The sequence below is a fragment of the Excalfactoria chinensis genome, chromosome 14, assembly GCF_039878825.1.
Source record: "Excalfactoria chinensis isolate bCotChi1 chromosome 14, bCotChi1.hap2, whole genome shotgun sequence".
Classification (NCBI taxonomy): domain Eukaryota; kingdom Metazoa; phylum Chordata; class Aves; order Galliformes; family Phasianidae; genus Excalfactoria; species Excalfactoria chinensis.
Window position 1 is genome coordinate 5350242 of NC_092838.1, and position 27542 is coordinate 5377783.

At 43.1% G+C, this 27542-nt stretch overlaps 1 long non-coding RNA gene across 1 annotated transcript in view; it reads right to left on the reverse strand.

Moving 5' to 3' along the window:
- LOC140258870 (uncharacterized) overlaps positions 1-27542 on the reverse strand; it is a 76214-nt gene that overhangs the window by 5342 nt on the left and 43330 nt on the right. Inside the window, exons 2-3 of the long non-coding RNA XR_011905306.1 lie at positions 5693-5887; positions 22-208 (exon numbers count right to left, since the gene is read on the reverse strand). This is a non-coding gene — a long non-coding RNA (uncharacterized lncRNA). The remainder of the gene's footprint in view (positions 1-21; positions 209-5692; positions 5888-27542) is intronic.

The window sequence follows — 27542 nt, forward strand, 5'->3', positions numbered from 1 at the left end:
TTGCCCAGTTAAAGGACAAACCTGCATAACTCAGGACGTGAGTAGCTCCACTGCGACCAGCTTGGCGTGCTTGAGGTCATCGGGATTTGCGCAGCTTGGTGCAAGCAACCCAGGGAAGAGAAGGGTTTATCCTTAAATTCAGAGTGGTTTCCAGAGGTGTGGTACTGCATGGAAGCATATGGCGTGTTTCCTTTACGATGCAGAGATCCTAAAAAAATCAGATGGAAAGAAAAAATGAGTTAATGTAACATTTCTATCAGAGAGCCCTACAAGAACCCTCCAGCCCCAGAACGCTACACAGAAGGCATCAGCACTATCTTTTCCTGTATTTGGCAAGTTAGCAGTACATCTTTCACACAACCCTGTTGAAGCACTGGTATGAGAAACTGGTGCTTGCAGAAAGCCAGCAAGAAAGCTTGTGATTGCACATCCCCAGAAATCGTACCACTAACTGTGCAAATCAGCAGTCAAAAACAGCTTACACGCTCTGACCTCAACCCGGAGAAATCCTACTGTTGCTATAGTTGCTACCCTGAACAGAGCGGAATTTCTGTTAGCAGGGAGTCACTTGTGAAAGAAAAGGAAAACCTTTCCTTGAATCATTTCCATGGTTCCAACTTGTATCTTATCAGTGGACTGATAACTCATGGTCAGTAATGGACCCTCCGGTGTCCCATCTCCATCCACCAGAACTACAAATCACATCTGCACTTGTAGAGATATTTTACCACCAAATGCAAAACTGACACTTCCTTTTTTTCACATATGGGAGCTTAAGAAAAACAGAAGTTTAACTTTTCCTGCTTTTGGGATAAAGCTTTTTAAGTCATCTGAGCCTTTCTGACAGATTTATTACTTGAAATGTGTTGGAAGGCAAAAAATCCAGCCCTGAGCCTTTGGACACTGTACTCAGGAGAATGGAGACCCTCCAAAATGATCCCAAAGTTCAGAAGTGACCCATGGCAAGGAAGAACATCAAAGCCCAAACGTGAATGTTGCTAAGTGCACAAAACCTTGCTGAGATGGGGTATAAGAGCTGCAATGACAGGCCTTTGGTTTGAACAGAGCCAGCAAAGTCAAGGAGCCCCAAGCTGGTTGGAAGGAGAAGGACATTGTCTTGACTGGAAGGAACACAGCATCTGAGCCAGTCCCTACCTCGCCCATAAATATTTCCTTAAGTGATTTTCAGTAAGGGAGAAGCTAAATGACTGGGCTGAAAAATAATTAAAAGCTACGGATAAATGGAAAGATGAACGTGGTGAGAAGCAGGACTTTGCCAGTTCCATTTGCTAAAATGTTCAGTCTGGTTCCTGTCTGGCAAAAGTCAGAAACACCAGCTGGGAAATTCACTTAGTTAAGAAGAGAAGGAAGAGTAAGAGTAAGTAATTAAAGTCCATATTATCCTTTGAGGCTGGCATCTACTTAAATTAGCTTGTTTGATCTCAACTTTCTCCTTTAATCCTAGTAGTTTTGAAAGCATTATTACAAGACATGGATCTCTGTTCTGGTTTACCTCTTGGCCCTACTGTTTATCCCATTAATTTATTCACTATGTATTTTACATTCCTTTGTCTCCATTTACCAATTCACCCTCTCAACACTGCCTGGTCTTTCTGACTGTGCTCTCAGCTTCCCCCCTACACAATGCATGTGGGTTTGGGATGGTGCATTTTTAGGAAAAGAATTTTCAATGCTTCTCTTAAAACCATTCAGCCCTGTTTTGGTTATTTCAAAGCACAGTAGTTCTCATTTTCCAGGCACTAAAGGCTACCAGCAGAAGGATTCAAAACAGAGGCAGCCTTGAGCTCCCATCAAACCTTTCCTTACTGCCCCGTCACATTCTGTGCACTCAGGAAGGACAGTGGTTCTAAAATCCAGATGTATTCCCAATGTTAAAATGAGGCCCATTGGATTTTATTAGTAATGTTCTATTTTGTTAGCAATTGCATGCTGCCTATTAACATTCATTTTTAACATATTTATCACTCATCATGAAAGAAAGATCCTGTTAGCGCTTTCCATACAGTATTAAAAAACAAAGCCACCACCACCACCAACAACAACAACAAAAGAACACCACTGTTATCCCTTATCGCGCTCTTCCCGTGCACCTACAGACACCATTTTCTTCCCTCCCACTCACAGTCAGTGCTGCCCAAGAGTTCAAGGCTTGGCTGGTTGGAAGGTGTCACACAGAACATGCTCAAGGAAGCAAAACCAGGAGATGAGCTCTTAGCAGGCAGAGCAGAGCAACGTCCTTTCACGTACAGGAACATCCTGCTGAATCTAATTGAAAGTGATGTGCTTCCTGGTAGGACTTTTTTTCCTCCAGGTACAAAACGGAATTTAACAGAAATCCTTTTGTTATCAGTTTTAATATTTTTTATATATTGCCAAGAGTCAATACCATCCTTCTTCGGTTTGATTTTTAACTGAAAATTCAGATAGATTAATTGCAGTGAAATCACTAATGAAACATGTATTCTAAAATCTATTCTAATTGATTCATCCCTTACTGACGACTGCACGATATTTTCTTCAAGAGACATTTGTGCATGAAGATGCATTTACAAACTGCACTGAACGCAGCGTTTAAGATGGAAGCATAATATTCCTGTTCATTAGGAGCAGGGGAATGTAGGTCAGACTTTTGGATATATACCCATGATCTCTAAACTTTTCCCTTTTTAGTTCTTTTTCACCCTGGAACTCATTACAGTATACAACATAGCAGCACCAAGAGATGGCAATTAGCAATGCCGTCCCCAGGAGGAGCACCATGCTGCTTGGGATGTGAACTGCCTGTAATACTTACATTGCACCGAGCCCTGTGCTGGTCAAGTATGTGATACCAACGTTTAGGAATAAATCACTGCGATACACTGAAATATCTTGCAAGAAAAAAAAAAAAGAACAAAAAAAAAGGCCAACATGTTTGTACTACATATCAGGGCAAGTTTTCACCTTGCTGGTCCATTTGCATTTATAGCGTTTTGTAGGCTTTGTAATCCTGCTTTCACTTTCACGTCAGGGATATTAGCCTGGCTTCCATTCAATCCAGAGACTATCAAGAAAAAGAAAGGGGTAAATCTTCTGCATAGTGACTGCAAAATTACCCTTATCCTTTGATATATTAAAACCGAAGTGCTGTAAATTTCTGTTGTCATGGAGATATTTTCCATGCCATACCATGATTGGTCGTCTGAATTCACTTTCCTTTGGGTTTTCCAGCCTAATTAACTGTTATATTTTTTTGCCAGTAGAGTGGAAAAACCCACATGAACAGTTTTTGATCTGTGATTGCATCCCTTACAGAGCAAATTTCATTTTCATATACTATTAAAGGCAAAATGTGTAAGCTTGGCTTGTATTTATAGAGCAGAACTACTTAGGGGTGGTGGAAGAACGCATTAATGCTCATACAGAAGTCAAGCGTGATCAGGTCAGAACATACAGTTATTTATATCTCCATAAGCAAAGCAGTGTAACCTCAGTTAAGCCTACACGCTATGTGCTCCAGGGGCAGTGCTGTACCCATGGGGAGCAGGGGCACAGCATGCAGAAGCAGCAAACTGGGCTTCCCATGCCCCACACCTGTCCGTAACAAAGTGATCCCAAATCAACACCTGGAAACAAATTCATCAGAAGCCACAAAACAGAAAAGCACCTCTTGGCAAGGCCCAAAGCGGACTGGCATCAACTTCAAAAACACTGTTTACTTTCACACTTGTTTTCCTAACTCTCATGTCACTGGACTGTCTAGACTTTATTTTGGAGCCTATGGGTGCCTGAATCCATCAGACTGGGAGAAAGGGCAATCCCCCTCGTTTCACCACAACATTTTAGGCTACTGGTATCCTTCCAAGTGCCAGACATAAAAAGTTAAACCCGGCCTTGTTGGATGCTGTTTGAAGGGAACGACCGGTGGAAAAGGCCCATCCATGTCCAATCCCCAGTGATTGGCTGATAATAAATTCAAAAGAGTTTATCTGCTGCAGCAACGCCTGCAATGCAGGCAGGCCTTGAGATCAGCTTCCTGTGACTTTTTCGAATTATAGTGTCTTTGATGTACTTCCCTTCCTGCCTTTGAACATTTGGAGTCCATTGGTAAGGAACTGAATGCTTTGGTACTGAATAGACTCTCCCTCCTCACTCCCTCCTAGGAGGATTAGCATCAGGTCTTAATTTACTAATGGACGAGAGACATCCATTAACGCAGCAATTAACTCAGCGCTGAAGTGCCTGTACGACAGAACCATGCTGATTGCATGGGGAAAAACACTGCAAGTGACGTCTCACCAGTCAGCATCACAGGGCTAGGGAAGAAAAGATCATTTAATAGAGAAATAACGGAGCACCTCATTCCTCTTCTGCATCTCTGTGTCTAATTGCAGCGTTTGACCACAGTCCTACGCTTCATTTTGAATTTTCGGATGGGTGTTCCGCTTTTTCCGCCTTTCAGGAACAGAGCAGAGCCGGCTCACACCAGCACAAACGGCGGCGGCTCCGTCCCAGCTTGGCAGCGTGCAGCTGGCAGCACGGCCAGGCGCTGGCGCTCCTCCCAGCTCACAGATCCCACAGCAAGAGCTTCGTGTTGATGCCAGCAGCTGCAGCATCGCTCAGCGGCAGTGCGAATGAGTTCACGTGTGCCCCACCCCACAGCATCTCACACCCATCCCGTCCAGGGCCAGCAGCACGTTTGCTTGTTCCCATCACATCTGCCTTCAGGTGCTTGAGAAGATGTCCTCAACTTGAAAGCCAGCACTGCTCTTGCAAAGCTGTGCACTCATCACACCGCTGTGCAGCTGCTCTGTTGGTATGTTTTAAAAGACGGGACGTGTGCTCCTCACATTTCAGATAGCCTCTGCTGATTGAAATTAGCCATCCTTCTGAAAATAATTGCTGCCAGTGGCAATTATTACAATTAAAATGTTTACTAATGGTTTGCAATGCCCAGACTAAGCCAGGCGCCGTGTGCCAGGTCATGGATGAACTAATTAGAGATTATTTAGAGGCACGTCTTGGTTCATAAATTAAGCACCTTCCCAGCTCTGTTCATTTGTAAGGTATCCATTGCATTCAAATGAGAAAGACAAAAGAGCAGTGGAGCAGTTCGTGCTCGCAGCTGCTCAAAGGACTGTGACGTGATCAGAAATTTTTTTAAATGCTAGATTACTGATTTCAGAACACAGCAGCCTACTTAGATAAACACAACCAAATTAATGAGGCATAACAATTACGTGAGCTCAGAGTTAGCTAATGTGAGCTTCCCAATGGACTTGGTGCGGCTCAATTTGGATGAAGAAGCTGGGCTGTGGAGGATACTGCAACCTTGAAAGAAGCTGCACCAAATTACTACTGCTGGGGTTTTGGGTGCTGTGGATACTCATACATACATATGGCTTTTATCATCACTTGTGCTTCAGCTCAAGAGCAAGCATGAACAAGATTACCAGTAAGCAGATTGATCTTAACTGGTGAAACGCTGCAGAGGATGAGTATGCTCTGTGGTTTGATTATCAACAGGACAATGATTCCATTCTGTATTACCGGGATGAACAGGATGATGTGGGTGCTCAAGTCTCAGCATTACTCACGATGCTCATCAGTAACCATTCAAATAGGGTAAAGGAATTACTGAGCTAGGTATACAGGCAGCAAAGTACCTTCTGGCTGCTTATTATATACATACCGTAACATCTGTTGTGTTACACCTTGCTTGGTCTGTAAATATCTCATCTGAAAGAGGTTTCTTCCACTGAGATGTTTTTCTTCACCCCGTGCCAGCTAAACGGCTTGGCTTCATCTGAGCCAACCTCAGTATGTCCTAGAGTGCTCCCAGCCTGAATCCTTTGGGAATGTCTTCACCTCCAAGTGACGCTTCCTTCTGAAAACAGACAAAGTAGTTGTACATGTCTATAGGAACACAGGATAGATGTGAAGACACTAATTGGGTGGGAATGCAGAATCTTTGTTATTGTAAGTCTTGGCATTATGAGCATCATTTATTAATGATGTTCACACATGGCCTTGAAGAACACAGTCTCTCAGGCTGCCGACCAGGAATTTCAGAAAGGCCACAATGTTTTCTTCTCTGAGGCTCTTCCTGCCCTGTGGCACCTTGGAAAGCCAAGCAGAGGCATCAGCCTTCCCAATGCAGCACTGCTCACTACTGTAGCACCCAGCAGCACCTCTGTATTAACACACTTGCCCACACATCCTCTTTATCAGCCTATTTATGGCTGAGTGCCATCCAGCAGCAGGGGACTTCATACCCCTTCTTTAATGCTGTGCTGTAACAAAAGTAGCTCAGCTCCTAAGCACACATTTGACTTCAAAGCTCGTGTGATCTGCTGGTGACATACATACGTTAGACTGGGAATCCATGTGTCAGTCAGAGCTAATAGCAGTGCTCTGCACAGAGCATCATCCCCACCAGGAGCTGCCACAGCATTAATATGCATGCAAGAGGGTGAGCATGTTTTGTACAAGCGTATTTACAGGAGATGGGCTCAGGCAGGGACTTAACATTCTAGGTGGGAGCACCTGCAATAGCCTCACAGCTAGCACTACACAGTTGCGTTACACAAGAACAGCAGTGGAACAAGTTCTGCTGCTGCTTTCCATGCCCACATCTGCTTCTGGATCCTGCCCACATATTTTTTAGAAGTTAAAATAAGCATTAAAACCATCAGAAGCATTTTGAAATCTGGAGTCTTGGCATTTCTTTCTAACTCTACCACTGTGAAGACAAAGCTTTTTGTTGTTGTTTTTCTTCCCCAAAACATCACTTCTTCAGTTGGAAAGAATGGATCAAAGGAGACCAGAGATGACTGATGCCTATAAATATCCTACTTAAATTCACCACAAAGAAAGGAGCTGCATGTTGCTTTGAGCTGCATTTACTCCTAATGCTACCACCAGCTCAGCTGAATATGCTCAGAGCAGGACAGGGAAATCCCTCTCAAGGCTCTCGCCTCTGCACTTTTAATGGGCAATTCTGGTATAATCTGATAAGTACATAGTGAATAATGTTTAAGAGCTCCTATGCGGGCTTATGCCAGCTATAGTCAGTACTATGATGGCTTTTTCTTGTGCCAATCAACGGCCCATGAAGTTGTGAGCTGATGTTTACCTTCCCAACACATCTTGTGTTACTGGGGCAACAGGCAGAGGGAATTAAAAGTCTAGAGAAGATGCTGCTGCTGTGATGGCCTAAAAGCTGCCTCTTTGTACCTTTTAAATTCATTCTTGGTTGAGCTGTAATGAATAATCTGGAGAGAAAAGCAAGATACCTCCCATGACACCTGGGAGGTTGTTATCTTCACACAGCTTGTCAATTGCCACGATGCAGAGCTCATGATCAGCCTCTTACATGTGCAAAAAGGCACTGCACGTGATGCCAGTCAACTCATGGCTTGTAATGGAGGATTCCACCCCAGCCAGCTGTTTGTCTGGGGGCACTCAGCCATGTGGGAGTTCCACTCCCAAGAAGAACAGCCCCAGGACACCCATAACACAGCCCTGTGTCCCATGACCACGTGCTTCCTTTCAGCCTGCAACACCTCAGCACTTTGCAACCTGCAGCAGTCAGCAAAGCTGTTTTCCTTTGGCCTTTGCTGCCTGCTTAACTATATTTTCCTTTTAAGCTTTGAGCCTCAAAGGCCAAAACTCATCCCAAAATCATCACTGGTTAAAACCAACAGTGCGATGCATGAAGGGCAGCAGGATGGCTGCTCTTCAGAGCTCCAAACCCACACAGCCTGCCCTCCACAAACTGTATGCATCCATCAGACATAAGCCAGGAGCAGGAGACTCAGGAAGTTTAAAACATCTCCAACAAGCTTTTCCCAGTCCTCAAGGCCAAGGAAAACAAACTGGCCTCACAGTATATGGTGGGGAGGAGAACTGAGGCCAAAAAAAGACCTAATTAGAGCAAAATTCAATAAGCCGTAGGCTTGTTTTATAATGAAAATGCTACCATATTTTAGCAGTGGTGACATTACTTTCTGCCTTGAGGATTAATACAAAGCACAGAAGCATTCACAGCTGAAGTTTTCAGCACAACCGCCTGAAAACACGCGAAGTTTGAAAGAAATCAGCTTTCTGGGTCAGACTGGAGTTTTCTCACAGAGATTTTGACTCATTTCCCTCATTTTTCTATAACCATCAGCTCTGCACGGCTCACCACACTCCTCCCCCAGATACCTTACAAAAATAGCCATTGTATCCCACAGCTCCCTATGGGGGCAGAACTCCCTCCCAGGTGCAACACCAAGGCTGCAGACAGAGTGCAATCAGGACTTGATCAGATTTAAATCAGCCATTTGTTTCACCTCAGACCCATTTGCTGTGTATGACAGTAGCTCATTTCAATGCACCTGAGCTGGGTATAATTAGCTGAGTGTATGAAAGATTATTCAATTTATTATGTGAATGAGATAATAATTTTCCTATGGGTTTGCAAAACATAGCGGAATGAGAAGGTGCTAATCTGTGCTTCCAGCCCTCATCTGCCACCCCAATATTAATATAACATCTTAATATATTTTATGCAATATAAATATTATCTTAAAATATGTGCTAATGCAGTATGAATTTGCCCTATTAAATGAAAAGTTCACAGCACTCGTCCAACTGTTACACCTCCCCTCCCCTCTGTCCCCATGATGTGGGCACAGCATGGCAGATCACTGAAGTACTTGAAATGCACATGTGAGCTGTTAAAGCAGAACTTCACCACTTCTCTGATGCCTCATTCTGCTCAAATTCATAGAGTTGTCCCCAAATCCCACTCCCTCACACCGGGCTGTGCTTTCAGGATCACACACTGGTGATGAAAGCTTTCTTGCCAGCATTGCTCAGCATGCTCTGCTCTGCCTTTTGTCTACAGGGTCCCTTTCCTAACAGCACTGAGCGGTCTATGTAAAGTTCTTTGTGGTATCTTGAGCACGAAGGGCATTACTTCCAATACATTTCCATGTTATTTGGCTAGGCATGCACAGAGGTGGCTGAGGCTGCCCCATGCCATAGCTAGTGCCAGAGCTGTGCACTGGATGAGCACCTCCAAGCTTGGACCACTGTGCAACACTGAGCATCCCTGAAAAGCCACCCAAGGATCTCCTCGTGGTCACAAAGAAAGTTTGGTGCACAAACAAATAAACAAGCTCAAAACCTACAAAAATATTACAGAAGCAGTCGAGCAGACCCAAAGCTGTTTCCAGAGCTTGTTTTATATCAGCCATAAGGCTCTATTTGAAAGGAAGGTTAAAGATGTTTTTTTCCTCTCCAGTTTCTATTACACACTTTTCATATTATTTTTTTTTTATGCATGGTTTCTATGAGAACTGCACACCTTCCAGCAACTAACAGAAAGACTCAGATAATGAAGAGTGCAGCTCCTGATAAAAAATCTCCAAGCAAGAATCAGCCCTAAGTAGTATTATTCTCTACTTTTGAATTCCTGTTTATGTGAACACAGAGAAGCTGGCTGATGTGGGAATCACAGCTCCTCACAAATTACAAGCCATATAATACCATACCTCAGAGGTGAAAGTTAGACCATTTTTTAAAGAAAGATAAGGGAGCAACATCTTTGTTTCTCCTACTCAGACACGTCTGTGTGTCAGAACAGGCTGCTGCACTGACATGTCTTATGGCAGCTGTCTGTTTGTCACATGGGGCTTTCCTCCTAATGCAGTAGTGCAGAAAAGACCAGGACTGGGAACTTGAATTCTGTTCTATTTCCTGCCTGTAGTTGGTAGACTCTCACGCTTCCTGCTATTACACAAATCCCAACAAAAGGATTTACACCTCGCAGGTTGTGCAGATCACCTCTCCAACCAAAGTGCTGAAGCACTTTTGTGGCTGGTAGATGCTCAGGATTCTCCCCAGCTCATAACAGTACACAGCCTGCACTGCTGGACTGGTGAGGGAGAAGAGAGGAAAGTAAAGCTTTTTACAATGAATTGTTGTGAGCACACCAGAGAACTGCATCGGCATCCCATTTGTGTTGTGTACCACATCATCTTCACAGGCTCTGACTGTGAGATCTTTGTGGTGCTTCCAGTGACACACGTGTAGACACAAAATATCTTCATCATTAAACAGGTCTCTTATACACCAGAATAAAAACCTGAGGTTCAGAACTGCTCAGATATATTCCAAATGGCTTCCCAGAAAAAGGATCGGGAAGGTTTATTTGCTTTCTCCCACCCTACTGTATTTCTAACCAAAAGAGAGATGTCTGCTGTGTGCATTAAACCCAGCTTCTGCAGTCTTGGGGCAGTTTTGCCAAAGCATAAGTCAGGGCAGCAGAGCTCTGCGTTCTAAAGGCCATAGGGGTCTCCACATCCACTGTAGTAAAATCTCATTGCTACAGAGAATGTGCCTATTCATCCTCTCATCCACCTTTCAGAGGAGCTGGAGCAGTAAAATGCCCTCTACTGATGTTTCAGAGAGAGAAGAAATAGCCTGGAAGAAACAGCCTGTAATTTTCAGATGAAGATATGGAACCCAGATGCTATTCATATCCCGCAGGAGGTGCCTCTGGAAATCCTAACTGCAGAATTCAATGTGCCACAGTGCCCAAGCAGTCCCCACATTCCCTCTGAGCTGTGATGCCATTTGTTACTCTATTTTTTTTCCAGCGGAAAACACTTTTAAACCCTCCCAGCAATGAGCAGAGCCCACCTTCTGTCTCAGCTCCTCTGCCAGAGTTCATTCTGAGGGTCACCACCGTTCTTCTCTCAGTTGGCAAATTATCCACACCCATTAATTCAGGCTTCTGGTAACCAGTGGCTGCCTTAGAAGCACGCTGGGATTGAACACCGGGTGCTCGCTTCACTGCACGGGAGCCTCAGCTGGCAGGCAGTGCATAGCTGGAGGCGGAGGAGGTTCTACAAGCACAGACAAAATGCTGCTGCGATCTGGCACTACAAAGCCCAGCTCAGATGGCACATTGTCCCTCGGAGGTACAGAGATGAAAAAAGGAAGATGTGAAGAACTTGAATATTTCATCACAGACTTTGCTCTGTTTTGTTCTTCATTTACATTAGTAACATACACTTTTAGACTGCAAAACACAGTGTGCTATAGTTGTCTTCTCATTAATATTCAGGATGCTAAAGAGCACCTACTTCCACCCTCTGCATCCCAGAAGCAACATCAGCATCACCTAAGTGCATCCCCACTATAAATGACCACGTCCACACAAGTCTGCCATCAGCCATGGGCCACGTGCAGAAACATCACCCCGGGAGCCCAAGCCAGGCTCAGCTGTAAGGACAGAGGAGTGCAGCTGATGTGCTAAGGATGCACTCTTTTCAGAGCATCAGAAAGCATTGTAGAAGGGCCGGAAGGAAAGGACAGCAGAACTGGAGTTAGTCGTGGCAAGTGGGAAAGGAGCTGCTTTTAGCCAAGCTAATAATGAAGCAGAGAACAACAACAGAATATAATAAAAGAGACTATGCAATAAAAAACCTCAATCTATCAGCGCCAGAAGAAGCAATTGAATGATGCATTTGCTCCACCTTTATAAGAGATCCCAGGAAAATGACTTTACTCTCAAACAGCTTTCCAAACTGCTGCTGTACAAAAGCAGTTTCATAAGGCAACTTGCAGCACATCGCTGGACACCTCATCAGCACCAGCTCCAACACCACTCTGGTGAGAAGAGCAAAAAATCAAATGCCCTTTTCACAGCAGAAGACCCTGGAGGAGGGCTCAGCATCTGAGACTGGAGAGAATGATTCATAACTTAATATCAGTTAATTATTTGTGACCAATTTTAGTGCCTCACTGAAACCTCCCTAAGTTCTCCTCCACTGCAGCACCGTTGCCAAGAGCAGAGCTGGACACTAAATGTCAGTATCAACTTGCTTCATGCAGAGTGTGGAAGGAGGCAGCATCCAGAGGTTCCTTTCAGCCTCTTCTATTTTATGATTCTAGGAAAATTCTATTTGCTATTAGTGAAGTCTGTGAGAGTCACGGTTCCAAATCCCAAAGAACTAAGAAGGCATTTTGGTTCTTAAATCTCACACACCCTTCAGCAATTCTCTGACCAATTCCCAAAGGTCAGCGCTATTCCTCCTTTGCAGTTGACCCCAAACAGATCCCAAACTGTCCAAGTGAATAGTTACTAAACCCTACTGCTCCGGGACCAGAGCCAGTTTGAATGCTCTTACCAGTCCTTTTGTAGTGCAGTGAAGGTGCTGCTAATTGCAGAAGTGTTACAACTGAAGTGCTAATGGTAGATCATTCTGCCTGCAAAATGCCAGTGCGTTTGATGAAATTATCTGCAGCAGAAAATGTCTCCATTAGTTTTTCTAACGTCTGTTTACGGCACAGCACAAGAAGGCTGAAGTCTCAACCCAGTGGTCTACACTAACTGAAAATCAGGGACTTCCCACCCAGAGGAACACTTTCATACCCACTGCAGGTCACCTATTAGCAGAGCAGCTGCCCGCGGGAGGATTGGATCTGCAGGACAGGAGTCCCCATTCTTCTCAGAGAAGCTGGCTTCATGGATTACATGAAGCTGCTACTTCAACGCCTACCGCCAACAGGAAGCCAAAGCTTATGCTGTAGGACTCAGAAGGTGGAAGACCAAGCAGCTAAAGAGCTTAATGAGATGATGTCCCCACACACTGGAACAGCATCCCTAAGGCATTAGCTGCTATTTAACAACCACCTCCAAGCTGGGTGGTGCTCCCCCAGTGAGAGCAATGCCACCACCAAAACTGGATGGAAGAGCAGAACCCCAGAGCGTGTTAAACAGCAAACATTAACAGACAAAATAAAATGCTTTCCCTGTACTCATTTTATCCCCAAGCAGCTCTGGTGTCCTGGTGAGTCACCTCATGCTCAAACAGTTCCTGGACAGGGCTATAGCACCAAATACTCTAGGAACCAGGGAAGGAAATTACCATTTTCAAAGTAAGTTTTAATTACATCCCACATATTTTCAAGACTTCAGATCGCATAGGGAAAAGAGTTTACAAACCACAACTTCTTCCCATCACCACATCCTGCACTGAGGAAAAAAATACCATAGCAAAGCAGCTTGTGTAGGACATGCTCTGGGCATATGCTGCACTACAGCATCTCCTTGCTCTCATTAAAGTTTTCTGGTCAGTACATGAGTCACTGCTGGGTTCTAGTTTTAAGGCAGCACGACTTCACATACAATAGCTGCCATCTCCTGTGACTGAAACACGCGCAGCAGTTGTCAATGCATGCTGTGAGACAGGAACTGCTATTTAAATTCACCTAGAAGTCAACAACTAATGACACCGAGAGGTTCAAGGAAGTGTTGAGTGTAGAGCTGACTGAGAATATTGATTGCATTGATTGAAGCTGGAGACGTTAACACTCGTGACCATACATTTGCAGAAGTAATAATTAGACAACATGAATATTGTCACAGATCAAAAGCCTGCCTTATCACAAGAAGAAATACTCAGCAAACCCAAGGACACATAATAGAGATTACGCAATCTGCCCAAGCTATCCATACGCTCACCAGTGAACCTTTTAATCTCTGCTTCCATTCTCAAGCATAAGACAAAGGAAATTATAATTTCATTCTGTTCATTCTTTTCATGCTCTCAGATGCAGGGACTGTGTCAAACCATACAATCTGATAAGGGGAGTGTGTGACCACTGCAGTACTGCTGAGTCCTCATGTACAACAGGCACCTTCAATTCCTGTCAACTTCAAGTGGCACAAACCCATAGCAGTTCTTTAAAGGATACATTCAGATCTTACCCAGTGATGGAAGAACTGCAGTGTTATAAAAAAACTAGAACAGGCAGAAAATTGCACCACGCATTCTCTCCAGCTTTACAAACACAGTCTGTAAGAAGGCATCTGATCTCCACGCTGAAAATGATGGGCACTGTTCAGCTCTCATAAAAACCTTCCTACTCTGGAATAGGGACTACAAGACCAGACGTTCAGCATTTAGAGCTTGCCAAAACACTCTATAAGCATACACATAACCCTAACATTAATACCTTCTAGGAACCTGGCACAAGAATTTCATGATAGGATGAGCTACCCATTTCAATAATCCTATATCACTTCTTCCATAGGGCTTTTCAGGACCAAGAACTGCCCACAATCAGTTAAAGGTTGACTGTACCCTTCAGAAACATTGTCAGCAGAAATGTCACAAACAGATTAATCTCTCTGAATTAAATAAGGATGAGCATAAACCTTTCTTCAGCCCACTACCACACAAGCAAGAATACAACCTCTCCAGGTGCTTCAAGGCACGTAGCTGGATTTTCTTTCATGCTTGCTCCCTGTCCCAGGAGCCATCCAGTAGGGCCAAATTTCCCTGAGGTTCATGATGGATTCCAGGGCCAGAAGCAGATGTGCTAAATTACCATGACAGCCTCATCTTGAGGGTTTTCCAGGCAGGCTGGAAGCAGAAGGCAATGAAACTCTCACTAGAGTTCCTGCCTACGCTGGATTTTTCAGCCTCTTGTTAGGAAAGCAAATGAGGTAAAATCATTTTGGGGGGAAAAAAAACCAACCAAGTTAAGAATAATATGCATGACACTTTCTCTCCTCTCCCTCACATGAGCCCTGTAGCCTCCCCTCATTTCAAAACCGCCTTTTGTTCCATATTCTCACACTTTTCTTCCTGGCTCTCCTGAGTCCTTCCCACTCACTGTCCAAATTTGCCACTCCCTCTGTATCCTTTTCAATCTGCTTAGATTTGCTTTTTCCCCCCATGTGGCAGAGATCATTTCAAACAGCCAGCCTTTCTTCATCTTTTCACATTATTCCTCTCCATTTATTTTCAAAACTCAGTCAAAACCCCCCCAACTTTTTGCTATAATTTGAACTATTTTGATTTTGCTTTTTTTTTTTTTTTCTTTTCTTTTTTCTTATTTTTGTGGTAGGTTCTCCCCACCCCCCCCCACCCCCACCCCTTCCCTCCCTATCAAGAGCTCTGCAGTGCTATTTACCATGGATGCAGCTGAGCATGTTGTGCAATACAGCATCCAGGCCATGACTCACCCACATACTCAGAACAACCCTCAATGGATTGACCTTGGGGCTCCAGCTCCCAAATTTGCATGTGTGCCCCAAGAAGGCAGCCTGAGGACAGCTTATGGGCCTTTTCCCCTATTCCTGACTCTTTTTTTTGCCCAGAAGCTGATGTCAGTAATGAGACCGGGGACTGGCTCAGCTTAATCCATGGTTGCTTCAGTCCATTTGGACTTGACATGAAAACACTTCTATTTTCCCATTAAGGGAAAAAGTCTTTCCTTTATGTCTTCTTTTGAAGGTAGCCACATTTGAGAACAACTTACATAATTCATCGTGCATTACTTAATTGCTAATTTCTCACCAATCAGGACCTCATCAGCTCAAAAACTGAAAACAAATACCACAAAGGTGTAATAAAATGGGAGAAATACATCCAGAAAGAGCACAGCTCGTGAAAACAAAATTTTACTAGGGACAAACCAACTAATATTGGAAAAAGAAAAGACCATAAACCAATAGAGAAGAAAAGTAATCTCAGACTTCATTTTCTTATACCATGAAGTTACAAGATAATTAAATTGGCACAACTTTCTGGAGTAAGTGATGGGGCAGGCTGAAAAAGACTTTGCTGTGTTCTCATGGCATAAACACCGAAATCTCAGCAGATGAACCAGAAAAACTGAAGGTAGGAGGTGGTGTCTCACAGAATATGAAGAAAAATACCTGACTACTACTTATTTTAGTTCAATGCCACGTACACAAGGTTCATCACACAGACATCCCCTGGGACAATGATACACCCTGCTGAACTCATTGGGGTTACACCACAAGCTGGCTCAGCCCTCGTTTTACCCCATGGAAAGATGAGACTGACCAAAGCTCTCCAACCCAGCTGTATTCTCACCAGTAATAGAAAGTACAGACATCCAGCGTGAGTCATTTATGAGACTGATGTAATGGTCTGGAATGCCTTTCCCAAGTGAGACCCAAGAATACCCGTGGCAGTAAGAACTTCCATGGCATCGTTCTTGAGTTGTTTTTGGAGGCACAGTAAAGATTCAAGCTAGACAGAAAAGTCTACTAGAGATGAAAATGGTTACGTATGCAACATCTTCAGATCTAGTCAGCTTTCCATGGCCACAGAACCAGACCACAAGTTGGCAGGTAATCGTTAACTTGCTAATTGGGATGAGTGAGACAAGAAGGTGAGGAGAGGTTTGTATGACAGCAGCCTGTGCTCATTCAGAGCCTGTCATACCCCAGCATCTATGGAAAGGGAGGAGAAGGGATGCTGGGCCTGACATGGTTGTGGTGCACGTCTTCAAGAGTTTTGTCCCTGTAGGACAAAGCCCTTACAGACAGGTAAACTGAAGACTACAGGCCTTAGAGAACAATTGCTTGCATCAAACACATTGCTTTTGGAGATACACCATTGGTCCTTGGAGGTCCAGGCAACACTCAGGCTTTACTGAACAAATAAAAATCATACTTGATTGAAATGTTAAACATATCAGCCCTGGGGTTAAAAAATATATATCAGAAATGCCTGTTGCAGCTCTTATATGAAAGCCCCTTGGTGAAAGGGGCAAAAGGATGCCCAGTGCATGTGGTTGAGCTGAGATGGGCTGAGCCATTCCTCCCATCTCCAATCTGAACAAGAAGGCAGCACCCTTCTTCTACACAGGAGCAACAAGGTTAATGTACATGCCTGCTAGCTGTACAGATTTCCAGATATGAAAGCAGTGCAAAGTTCCTCTCCCCCACGTTTGATTCAGTGTAATTTCATACCAGCAGCACCACATAGCTCTTTCCATACATCTTCCTTAGGAGCCTAGGAAATAGTTAACTATCTACGTGAGAGGAGTGCCCTTGGCAAGGGGCTGACACCTGCCCGTCAATATGCATGCCCTGCTCTGCTGGAGAGGTAGATCAATGTCTAGCACAGCAGCCTTGACTGAGTGCTGTTAATAAAGATGCAGAGAGCAAACAACAAAAAACATCTGAAATGGCAAGGCCACATTATACAGCTTGCTAGTCAGGGATCTGAGTGAATTTGCAGTGAATTTATGGCAACCACTTTAAAAATGTATAAAATAAGGGCCTCAACCTTAATCTCTCTCTTTTCCACTGCCAACCACTTGTCTCTGCACCCCATCCTGGCACAGCTCAGCTACACGTATGTTATCTGGCCTCTGCAGGAGAACTTACTTCCCTTTCATATCCCCATCTTTGCACCACTGACCCTGTAGAATAAGTTGCCATTCATAAATTGCTTTGCTATTAAGATATCCACCGAATACAGAAGCAAACATCATATGGCAGAAGACCAAATGGCAATTAACACACGTATAAAAGCTGATAGAATATCAGCTGAATGTCTCACATAGCAGGAAGTTTTGACCCTTTAAGCCAGTACTGGGACTTGTCCTCCGAAATTATGCTTGGTTTTCTGAAAAGCTTATCCAAAAGTCTGATTTGGAACACTAAACATGTGCATACAGAACATAAGCCAGGTAGATCCAGGCTGAGCTCTATGCAGACACAAACTGATGGAGCACTGTAACTGGCCTGGGCAGCAGCAAGAGACTGGGCAACACCAGGGCTGACCACACTCTGTTGGCCTTCTGCACAGTCAGGATGTGGTCCTGGCCCCATTTTATAACCAGCAACCATTTCTACATCTCCTTCCTCTTTCTTTCCATTCATTTCTTGGCCCTGCCTCAACCACTCTCTAGCACTGCTGTGAAAGCCACGTAACTCACAACCCAGCCCCTCCTCAGCTTTACATCTCTGCTTTAAATATCACCTCTGCCATGAAGGTTCCTTGTTAATCTCCCCAACAACAAATTTTGTACTAAATCTCTGAATTGAATTAGCTGACTTACCCAGGCCAGACAAGCCTGCAGGCCTAGAAGCTTATCAGCACAAGCAACACAGCTAATGCTTTGCCTTGTAGGCACTGTGCACTTTAAGGAGTTTATTAATATTGATAAATAACAAGGTTTCATTCTCTGTATTCAGAATAAACAAACCTCTAAAGATTTTTCAGTTCAGAGAGTTAACCAGACATCTGGATGCTTACTGCAGCTTCTCTGGACTTTCTTGGCAGGTACATTGAGCTGGAAATCATGAGACTTCCAAAGGATTGTTGGTTTTGCTCCAGTTGGAAATACTGCAAGAGGAGTTTTTCCTCCCAGCCTTCCAGGGTTTCCAGACCATGTGCAGGCTGGAATCGGCATATAAGGAGGAACATAAAAAAGAAAAAAAGCCTTGATTAAGAAAAGCTGCACAAATATCTCTACTTCAAAGGTGTCTTTTCAGCTTAGGGTGATGGTTCTAATTAGTTTCTAATGAAGTAAAGCTGGTGAAGCCCTACTTTGTGGGGATGTTCAGATGACCATACATAATTAGGAAACTAGGAGGATGCCAAGAAGGCAAGACCTGGGTCCAGATCATACCACGCTCGTGTTTCTGATCAGTGATGAGCGATAGTTATCTGAATTACTCAGTGTTGAACAATAGATTATCTCAGTTTCTGAGCCTGTTTTCCAGCCTCTAGATCTCTCTCAAGGACACATGCAGGGACTACTTTTGCCACCCGATTTGCAACATCAGAGGAAGGTGAGGAGAAGAAAACTGCTCTGAGTTCAATGGCCTTTTACCATGCCAGACCCCAGCAAAAGGACATGGGGAAGCAGATCAAAGGAAAGGGAGAAAATTATGACAATGGAAGGACAAGGCAGAGATTACAAACATTTGTGTGACAAATAAGGGAACAAACAGAGAAGAACGAAACTGAATAAAAAACAAACACAAAAGTAGAAAAAACAAGCACACGGCCTCCTACTTCTACAATTAAAAGAGCAAAAGATAAAGAACCAAATTCATATGGCAGGAAAAAAAGCAAAGAGAAACTCCAGGAGCAAGGGAAGCACTATCTCAAAGTGGGAAAAAAACAGATCAGCGTGGTGAAGAAGACATGCACCTCTGAGACACAGCCTATGCTATGCTACTGGTTTGGTAGCACCACAGAGTACCCAACTTCCATAAGCAATAAAGCAGGTTAGCCTTGGCACAGCTGCAGCAACTCCTTATCAGAACCCTGCTGGAAGTTATTCCATGTACCGCTTGGGCTTGCAGGAAATCTGCCCTCAATTTATTAAAATTGCAATTCCAAGAAAACAGATTTCACACATTTGGAAGGATTTTGCATTATATTTAGTTTCAACAGTATGGGATGAACCAACAGGAGGCTTCAACAGATGTGGGCTCTGAAAGTCATTAACACACTCATCAGCAAACTGCAGGACACACAGCATGCAGCACACAAGGCAGGTAACAAATCTGCAAACATAGGTACATCACATATTAGATTTGGCATTGAGAAACATAATTTAGTGGGCATGGTAGTGATGGTTGATGGTCGGACTAGATGATCTTAATGTTCTTTTCCAACCTTAGTGACTATATGATCCAGCTGTGGCTTGACACTGGAACATTCTCTTCCCAATTGCTGCTCACCCACAGCACATCAGGGAATGTTGCTTACACTGATCAGAATAACCAAAAGTAGTGTAATTTCTTCCTTGAAGAAAAGATGGATAGCTGCCTGGGAAGAGATGAGTTGTCCTGATGGAGCATGCAAAGGGAGCTGAGAGGAGGCAGACCTTTTATTAGAGATGCTGGGTGTTGTGAAGCCTGCTGGGACTTCTGTGTACTCAAAAGGAAAAGCTATTAGTTGCCATTTACTATAAAACATAAGAACTCTCAAAAGTTTAGCTGATTCACTCCCAGAGAACCATTCACAACATGTTTTAAGGCTTCTAGAACCATCAGAGCAAACCAGAATTCATTAACAGAGAAAATAAGATTTTAATTAGTGAACTTACAGAAATTAAGAAACACGGACTACACAGGAAAGGCTGTGCATCACTTTGCGAGATATTCAGTTAATCAAATAACTGAGCAGCAATATTTGCATTAATAATTGCACTGCAAAGTGCTGATTGCAATGTTTAATAAATCCAGACTGTTAATTCTACAAACTCTGTTTCAAGTCTGAGACACATGTACAAAAATTTATTGAGTATAAAGCGGGTCTGGGACTTTGTCCTTAAGTATCATGAACCAAAGTTCTCATTATAGCAATCTGACAGAGAAACAGCTGCAAACCCATCCATCTTATCACAACACAGCAACCAAATGTGGAACAGCAAAGCAGACTGTGCCATGGCTGCAGAAGGAGCAATTCCCCTTTTGCTCCCTGTACTACAGGGACCACGAACAAACACAGAGCAGATGAACAGAGACCAAGAAAATGACCCTGGCACTGCAGTAGCCAACACACGACACTTCCTAGCTATAGTTCACCTGCTAGCATCTCTCCACAAGGAGAAAATGTTGGTTTCCACCCAACCCTGAGCAGGACATCAGCAAATCTCATGGGGAGCCCTGGGACGTGCGCTGGCTCAGAAGCTCAACCCATCCCCATGCTAACAGGGTAGGGGACAACAGCCCCAGCACTCTGGCTGCCTGCTGCAAACCCACTCCCGCATGTATCTCAGTATTCTTTTCCTTGGCAATCCCATCCCAACCCTAATCCAGCCCCTGGGCTGCAGTCTGTGTGAGGGAAAAGCAGGAGACAGCCAGCCAAGGCACAGCTTTGCTGCACTCTGGCAGCCCCCTCCAAGCTCATCCTTACCACATGCACTGGCTTTTGTTTTCTTGGATCCCAAACCCCGTGGAACTCTAATAAGTTTTACACGTTCCAGATCTGAGCATTTTATCAAGCCTTTACAGACTCGTCTCAATCCAGACATAAGGAAACACGTGATGCAGATGCATTCTTAATTTCAGGCCAAGTGGAAACTCCTGTTTTGCCTAAAAAGCCTTGATTTTATTTCAGTGGTGCTATTTATCTAGTCTCATTTCTCTCCTCCTGCTTGTCAGTGATTGGGGACTTTTTGACTTTGTGAATAAAAGCAGAATGACAGTCACACGGAGTCACGAGGTCTCTCAAATGGCTTCATACTGAAATCATTTAATTCACCCATTTGAACAAATGCAAAATATTAGTATTCCAAGTGCCATGCTTCACTGCATCAACTTTCTCCCTGAGTCACAGACATACTTTACAAGCAATAGACCTGTAAGGCTTTGTTTGGTGACACCAAGATGTAATTTCTGCCCTTTTGTCTTTCTTGCTCTTTTTTTTCCCCACAGATCTATTTGCTAAAATAAATTGAAACTGGGTAAAAGAATATAAGGCACAATTTATACTAGATATATCTGCAATTACTAACTCTGAATTAAACATATCCCTTCATGAATAATGAAGCAGAAATAGGCCAGAGGAAAAATGAGATAAGATCTTCAATCCATGTATTTTTAATTGCTTCATTATCTAAAATTTGGTATGAATAGCAGTGGATACAGTTTGCTGTTAATGCACAAAAAGAAATGAGAATTTCCAACCAAATCACAAAAGGCTATCAAAAATTAATTTTGTGTGCTGTGATCATTGAAAATGTAAGTGATTTTGTGGTAGAGTGACATAAAAAAATATCATTTATATGCTAATAATGAACAATTCATATTTTTTCATTTTGATGCAAAGTAAATTTTATTTTCATTTTAATGAAGTGTAATGAATTATAAGCTGTTTCTTTCTATCTTTGGGTAAAAACTGGGGGAAAGATAATGGAAGCTTGACAGAAACCATCCGTGAATGAAAATAGGATGGGGCAGAGCATGACCCTGCTTTCAACCAGTTTGACTCCTTTGCTCACTTGCAGCCCATGGGAGATGAGTGCCTTTCAGATCCAAGGCGTGCGCTGAGCACTCACAATGCACTCCATCAGCAGGTAAAAAAAGCACACACAAAAACTAAACAGTGGGTGGAGGAATCCACCCTTTATCTCATAAAGGACCAGGCAGGCTCTGAAAGGGGTCTGCCATGTACCTGGCCATGTACGTGATGCAGCTTTCAGCTTGGGGATAACTTCTGTAACTGCAGATAAAACCAGCGAGTGTCACAAGGTATACCAGATTTGTAGTCCCTAACTCTGAATTAAACATGTTCTTTCATAAATTATAGAACCAAAAAAAGGCCAGAGGTACTAAGGAAACTGATCCAAAGCCTATTAAAGCCAATGAAATGTCTCACATTGATGCATACCATATTAATAAATAATTATGAGATGGGGCTTTTTTGCAATAATTCTTAGAAGCACTACGCACAGTCAGGATCATTATCAATTCAGCTGCTGCACACAACACAAGAGATAGTACTGTGCTAAAGGCATTGCCATGGAAGGATAAGGCAGGAGATAGTGAGTTGGATAAGAACGGCACAGGGAACCCAAACAAACCATGAGCTTACTGTGCTCGGTAATTACACACAGCAGTCTCAGCACAGCAGCTGCTCCAACACTTCTGAAAGTGTTGATCGTGCACCAACACCAGTTGAAATCAATAGATATTGCAAACATTAAACACCCAGGAAAACTGCTCAGCTTTTTACAATGAGCCAACCATAATGAAAAGCCACTTTTGAAACTGTTCATCCTGTATTTACTGCTCCTCATTCCCACTAAGGAATTCCCTCAGGATAGCTAGGCCTGCCTCAGCTTAAATACGACTCTCGTAACTCTCCTGCATATGGGTTGCCCACATGTGATCAAACTACAGGTTCAGCTCTCTTCCTGGGGTCTTCTGCCTATCAGAATCATAGAATAGATTGGTTTGGGTTGAAAGGAACCGTTAAGATCATCCAGTTCCAACTCCCTGCTATAGGCAGGGACATCTCCCTGTAGACCAGGTTGCTCACAAGACCATCCAGCCTGGTCTTGAATGCTTCCAGGGAAGGGACATTCACAGTCTCGCTGGGCAACCTGTTCCAGTGTGTCACCACCCTCCCAGTGAAGAACTGCTTCCTAATATCCAGTCTAAAGCCACCAGTTTCTTAAAATATCTGTAGACTCTGGAGACAAAGGTGATCTTGTCTTCAAATTTATACTTCCATCCACAAAAATACCTTTAAAAACCCGATTCTAACTAACTTCATCTGAGGAAGAACCCTTCCACTTATTTGTGCTGGAATAGCAGCAGTAACACACTGATGTTTATTTATCAAACTTTGCCATGAGAAATAATAAGCACAGACTAAATCTTGGCAGCAGGACAAGCAGGAAGGGACATGAGTTATAATAAGGAAATTCTATGAGATAGTAGGGAAAATATTTTCACCCTGAAGGTACTAAGCTATTATAACAGAGTTACAGAGGGTGTGGGATTGCCATCCTTGGATGTATTCCGCGTGCTGGACAAGCACTGGACCTCTGGTCCTCCTCTGAGCCCCAGACTGGACTACAGACCTCTAGAAATCCTTTTAAAGTGAACAGCTGTAACATCGTAGTGACAGCAAAGTTTACAGCCACTGCAATGTCACGGGAATGACGGATGGATCTTACTGCTTAGAATTAATTTCCAGCTCCAACAGGCCTTGTACAGAAATGCCTTATCAGAGAGTACAGCCCTGAAAGCCCAGTGCCTGCCTTGTTGGTTTAGCTAGCTACAAAACACCACATTTGTGTTTCTAGTTGCTGTCTATTCCCCAGCGCTGTTTATGTCTTCAGAGGTTATTTTCAAACTTAGAAATTACTTATGTTTTGCTTTGTTTTAATGTCTGCTTTGATTTTTTTCTTGAGCTAAACGCTAAAATTTCCTGTTGCTGCAGATGGGAATAGTTTAAGACCTCATTTGAAAACCGTTTTGTTTTTCTCCTTCTCATCTCTGAGATGTATACAATAGTTGCACCACATCTGACAAGATCTCTAACACAAAGCTTTGTTGTAAATCCTATTGGTTTATTGTAATTATGTCAATTGTTATCATGACTTTATTTGAAAATTAATTTAAAAAAAAATAGAATGGAAAGAAGGAGATGGACAAAAGAATGTCTAAATAGAGCTTGAAGAAGAATGGACCATGTTTTTACCCTTGGAAATGTGTGTTAAAAGGCTACGTAAGCAATATCAGAAAAAATAACAGATGTCTACATTAAAAAAGCAAAACTGAAGAAAACACACAGATCTGAATAAACACAATTTGACTCAACCAATTAGAAACATTTGTTTGGTCCAACAATGAAGCTTTGACAAGCATTACAATTTCTGTTTTAGTTGCTACCCTAACATAGTTACTGAAAATTGCCCAGATTTTTAAGGATTTGTCCTAATCACATAAAATTGTACCATCATTTTCTTTGGCTGTTACTATGCTCAATAGGAAATCTAGCCAACAAGAGACATGTAAGTCTTAATCACGCTGCAACAAGAAAGACTTGCAATTCACTTCTCAATGAGACATAATGAGTCAGAAAGTGACTTACTTGTTCACATTGTTTGGGGAAATTAAAGTACTATAGATTTTCTACAAGCTGTACGTGCATTTTTTGCAAAAAATAATTCAGCTGTTGTACTTTATGGCTTTACGTTTTTCCTATTCTTTTATTATTGTATTATATTGTTCGGATATTTTGAGAAACAGAAACAAGAAAAGCAGCAAATATCTGCCCACTTGACACGCTTCTGTCTACTGGTAAGATCTAGAGCCCAGTATTCTGGGCTATGTTATACCCATCCCACCACTGGCCCCCAACCCCAGCAGCACTAACAAATTAATTGAATGCACACAATTTTTCACCAGGAGACCAATCTTGTCCTGTGACAGTATGCAGAAAAGTATTGGATGACAGACCTGCTAGGCAGGATGACCAAGTGGCAGGACGGGCACTGCTGTGCTGCCAGCATACCTCCATGAATGGAAGGTGTCAAATGTGGATGTTTCTTACAGTCATTCAGCCAACAAGTGTTGTCTTGGTTGATGTAGATATCATAACTCTTAGATAGGTAACTAGACTGAGATCTTGACTTGCTCTATGTTTTTTTCTCAGCATATGAGGGCCTAAAGGAGGCCGACAAGGAGGGGCTAGAATTGTCCCTCCTCCAGACATGCTTTGTTGTGCACTACCATACTGGTGTTCATCATGCATTAGGTACAGCAGCTGCACCATCTATACTTCCAAAGATGATCCTATTTCCTTACACAAAAATTTTGGTGCATAAGGAACAATACAAAGGCCTATTAAAATAAAAATAAAAATCCAAAATAACGACTGCTTCTCCAACACCATAAAATCAGTTAAGAAAGAACATAAAAGCTGAGAGATGTTGATGTAAAAGACCAGTATTCATTTCACATCATTTGAGTCTGCTCCCTTTTGGAGAGCGCTGCCTGCAGATTTATGATGCACCAGGTAGCACTAAGGATTGTCTAGCCAGTTTGGCAATGGCCTCTGAGATTGTTATAAAAGAGAAAGAATTGAAGCTGAAAAGGATGCAGTAAAGTAATTGGATTATCAACTGCCCCTATTCTGAATGGCACGCAGGTGCATCCAGAAAATGCTCTTCTCTGTTACTTTTTTAGATACCTCGTACCAGGTATTTCCAACACACTTCGCTGAATGTCCTACTTAGAGGAGAGGTGCTTTATTGTCTCCGTGAAGGAGAGGGGTAGGAACTATTAGCCACATTGAGGTCTTTTTCAACCTCCTGCTAAAGACTGTATGACTCATTTAGAAAAAAGAAGAAATGATGTCTTTGACAAACTTCAAGCTAGGTAACAGGCTTTTACCTCCCTAAACTTCCTGTTTTCTTTCAGATTTTAGTGCCTGCACTACAGCAGCCTTCCTCTCAGCTCAGCCTACGGAACAGGGAGGCACAGGAGAAGACGCACAAAAGATGCACAAATGCTATGATGTCTCAGGGAAGACGCAGTATTTGGGAGACTTTAGCCAGCAGGTTGCAAAAGCAAAACTGACAGCAATACTTTTTTAAAACAACAACAAAGATGTTATCTTGGAAGAAATTAATTACAAGAGGAATTTTGCATGCCAAGTGTTTCAGATGCATCGTTTTATCCATAGAATAGGCATTTTTTTCTTCTTTTATTTCTAAGGGGAAATAAGCCTCAGGGAGCCTCATAACATCTTGGTATTGTGTCAAAAGAGATGCGAACATTTCAGACAGTCAGATCTTTGTGAAGCCTGTTCAGAGGGTATTATAACGTATGCTATTTGGCAAAGAGATTTTCAAAGTGTTGCCAAGTCCCAGTCAGTTATAGATTTAAGACCCTGGTTGTTTAAGACCCTGTTTACAAAGAAATACATCATGTCACAGCATGGCAGTGAAGTTGTAAATGGCTCCCAGATTTTGAAAAAGCTCTGTGCTGCAGTGGAATACAGATCACCAGGACACAAACACAGGCTTCAGGAGAAAATGCAAGGATTTCCTACAAAACCCACACATCAGATCCTAAGCAGGCATAAATCAAAGTGAACCTTTATCAGATAAAGAGAAAAGCGTTGATCTGCATGTGCTGAATCATACTGAGTATCTCAATTAACACTGGCCTAACAGCTGCAAGATGGGTCCTCTCACTGGTCTAGGTGTCTAACTCCTGCACACAATTAGGAACCCAAATCACTCCATGGATCTAAGCCTAAGAAATAGCAGCCTACAGATATGCTTGCAGCTTTGATAAATACTGTATGCTTAATTCATATCCAGACTAGTTCCAGATTTGGCACCAGAAGAGCTGTGACAGGTGAAGTACAGGCTAATTAACCCTGCAAGAAGGGTTGAACTGGACTAACAGATATCCTGTGCCCTGGAGCTCAGCCGCTATCTCTGCTGAGCTCTACCTTATACACACAATTTCTGATTGCTTGCTAACACCGAGCTAAGCTACACATCATATTTTTGTAAGTGAAACAAATCCATCCACTCAGTGCAATACTGCTTATGGAGAACTTTGCTGGCAAAAACACAAGGAGCCAAGTGGCAGAGAGGAGCCATGTTTAGGACACGACTGCTCAGGTGTGCAGCCACCACATGACATCACATTGCTAACAAATTGCTGCCACGGTGAGCAGCCAGCTTGCACCCCTCTGCACACAGCCCTCCAGCCTCCCACGTCCAGGTCAATGCAAGTGAGAAACATCCTTTATCTCTGACTACCGATGAGCTTTAAACAATATTATCCTGTTCCAGCCCCCAAAATCCTCACATACTTTTCTGACAGGATTTGCTTATGTCTTTTGCTATTCAAGGAAACAGAGGTTGCATTCAGTTGTGTTATTTTGTCTGCTGCTACACAGGGTTCAGCTGGCTCTTCAACCCAGTCAGTCTCCCACTCTTTCACCCTGGCCCCCAGAGTGACTGCATAGCACAGTGGGATCATAAGAATCACAGGATGGGATCTACCCCTTCACTCAGTTCAGCTCAAAGGAATAGAAAACAAACAAAGAACACTGCCAATGCTGGAAGGAGGTGATTACTCACCTCTGCTTGGACCTGGAGAGACCTGTCTGGAGCTGTGCGCAGCTCTGGACAAGGAGGTACTCAAACAAGTCCAGCAAAGGGTCAGTGAGATGATGGAGGCCTTGGAGCACCTGGTACACAAGAGGCTGAGAGAA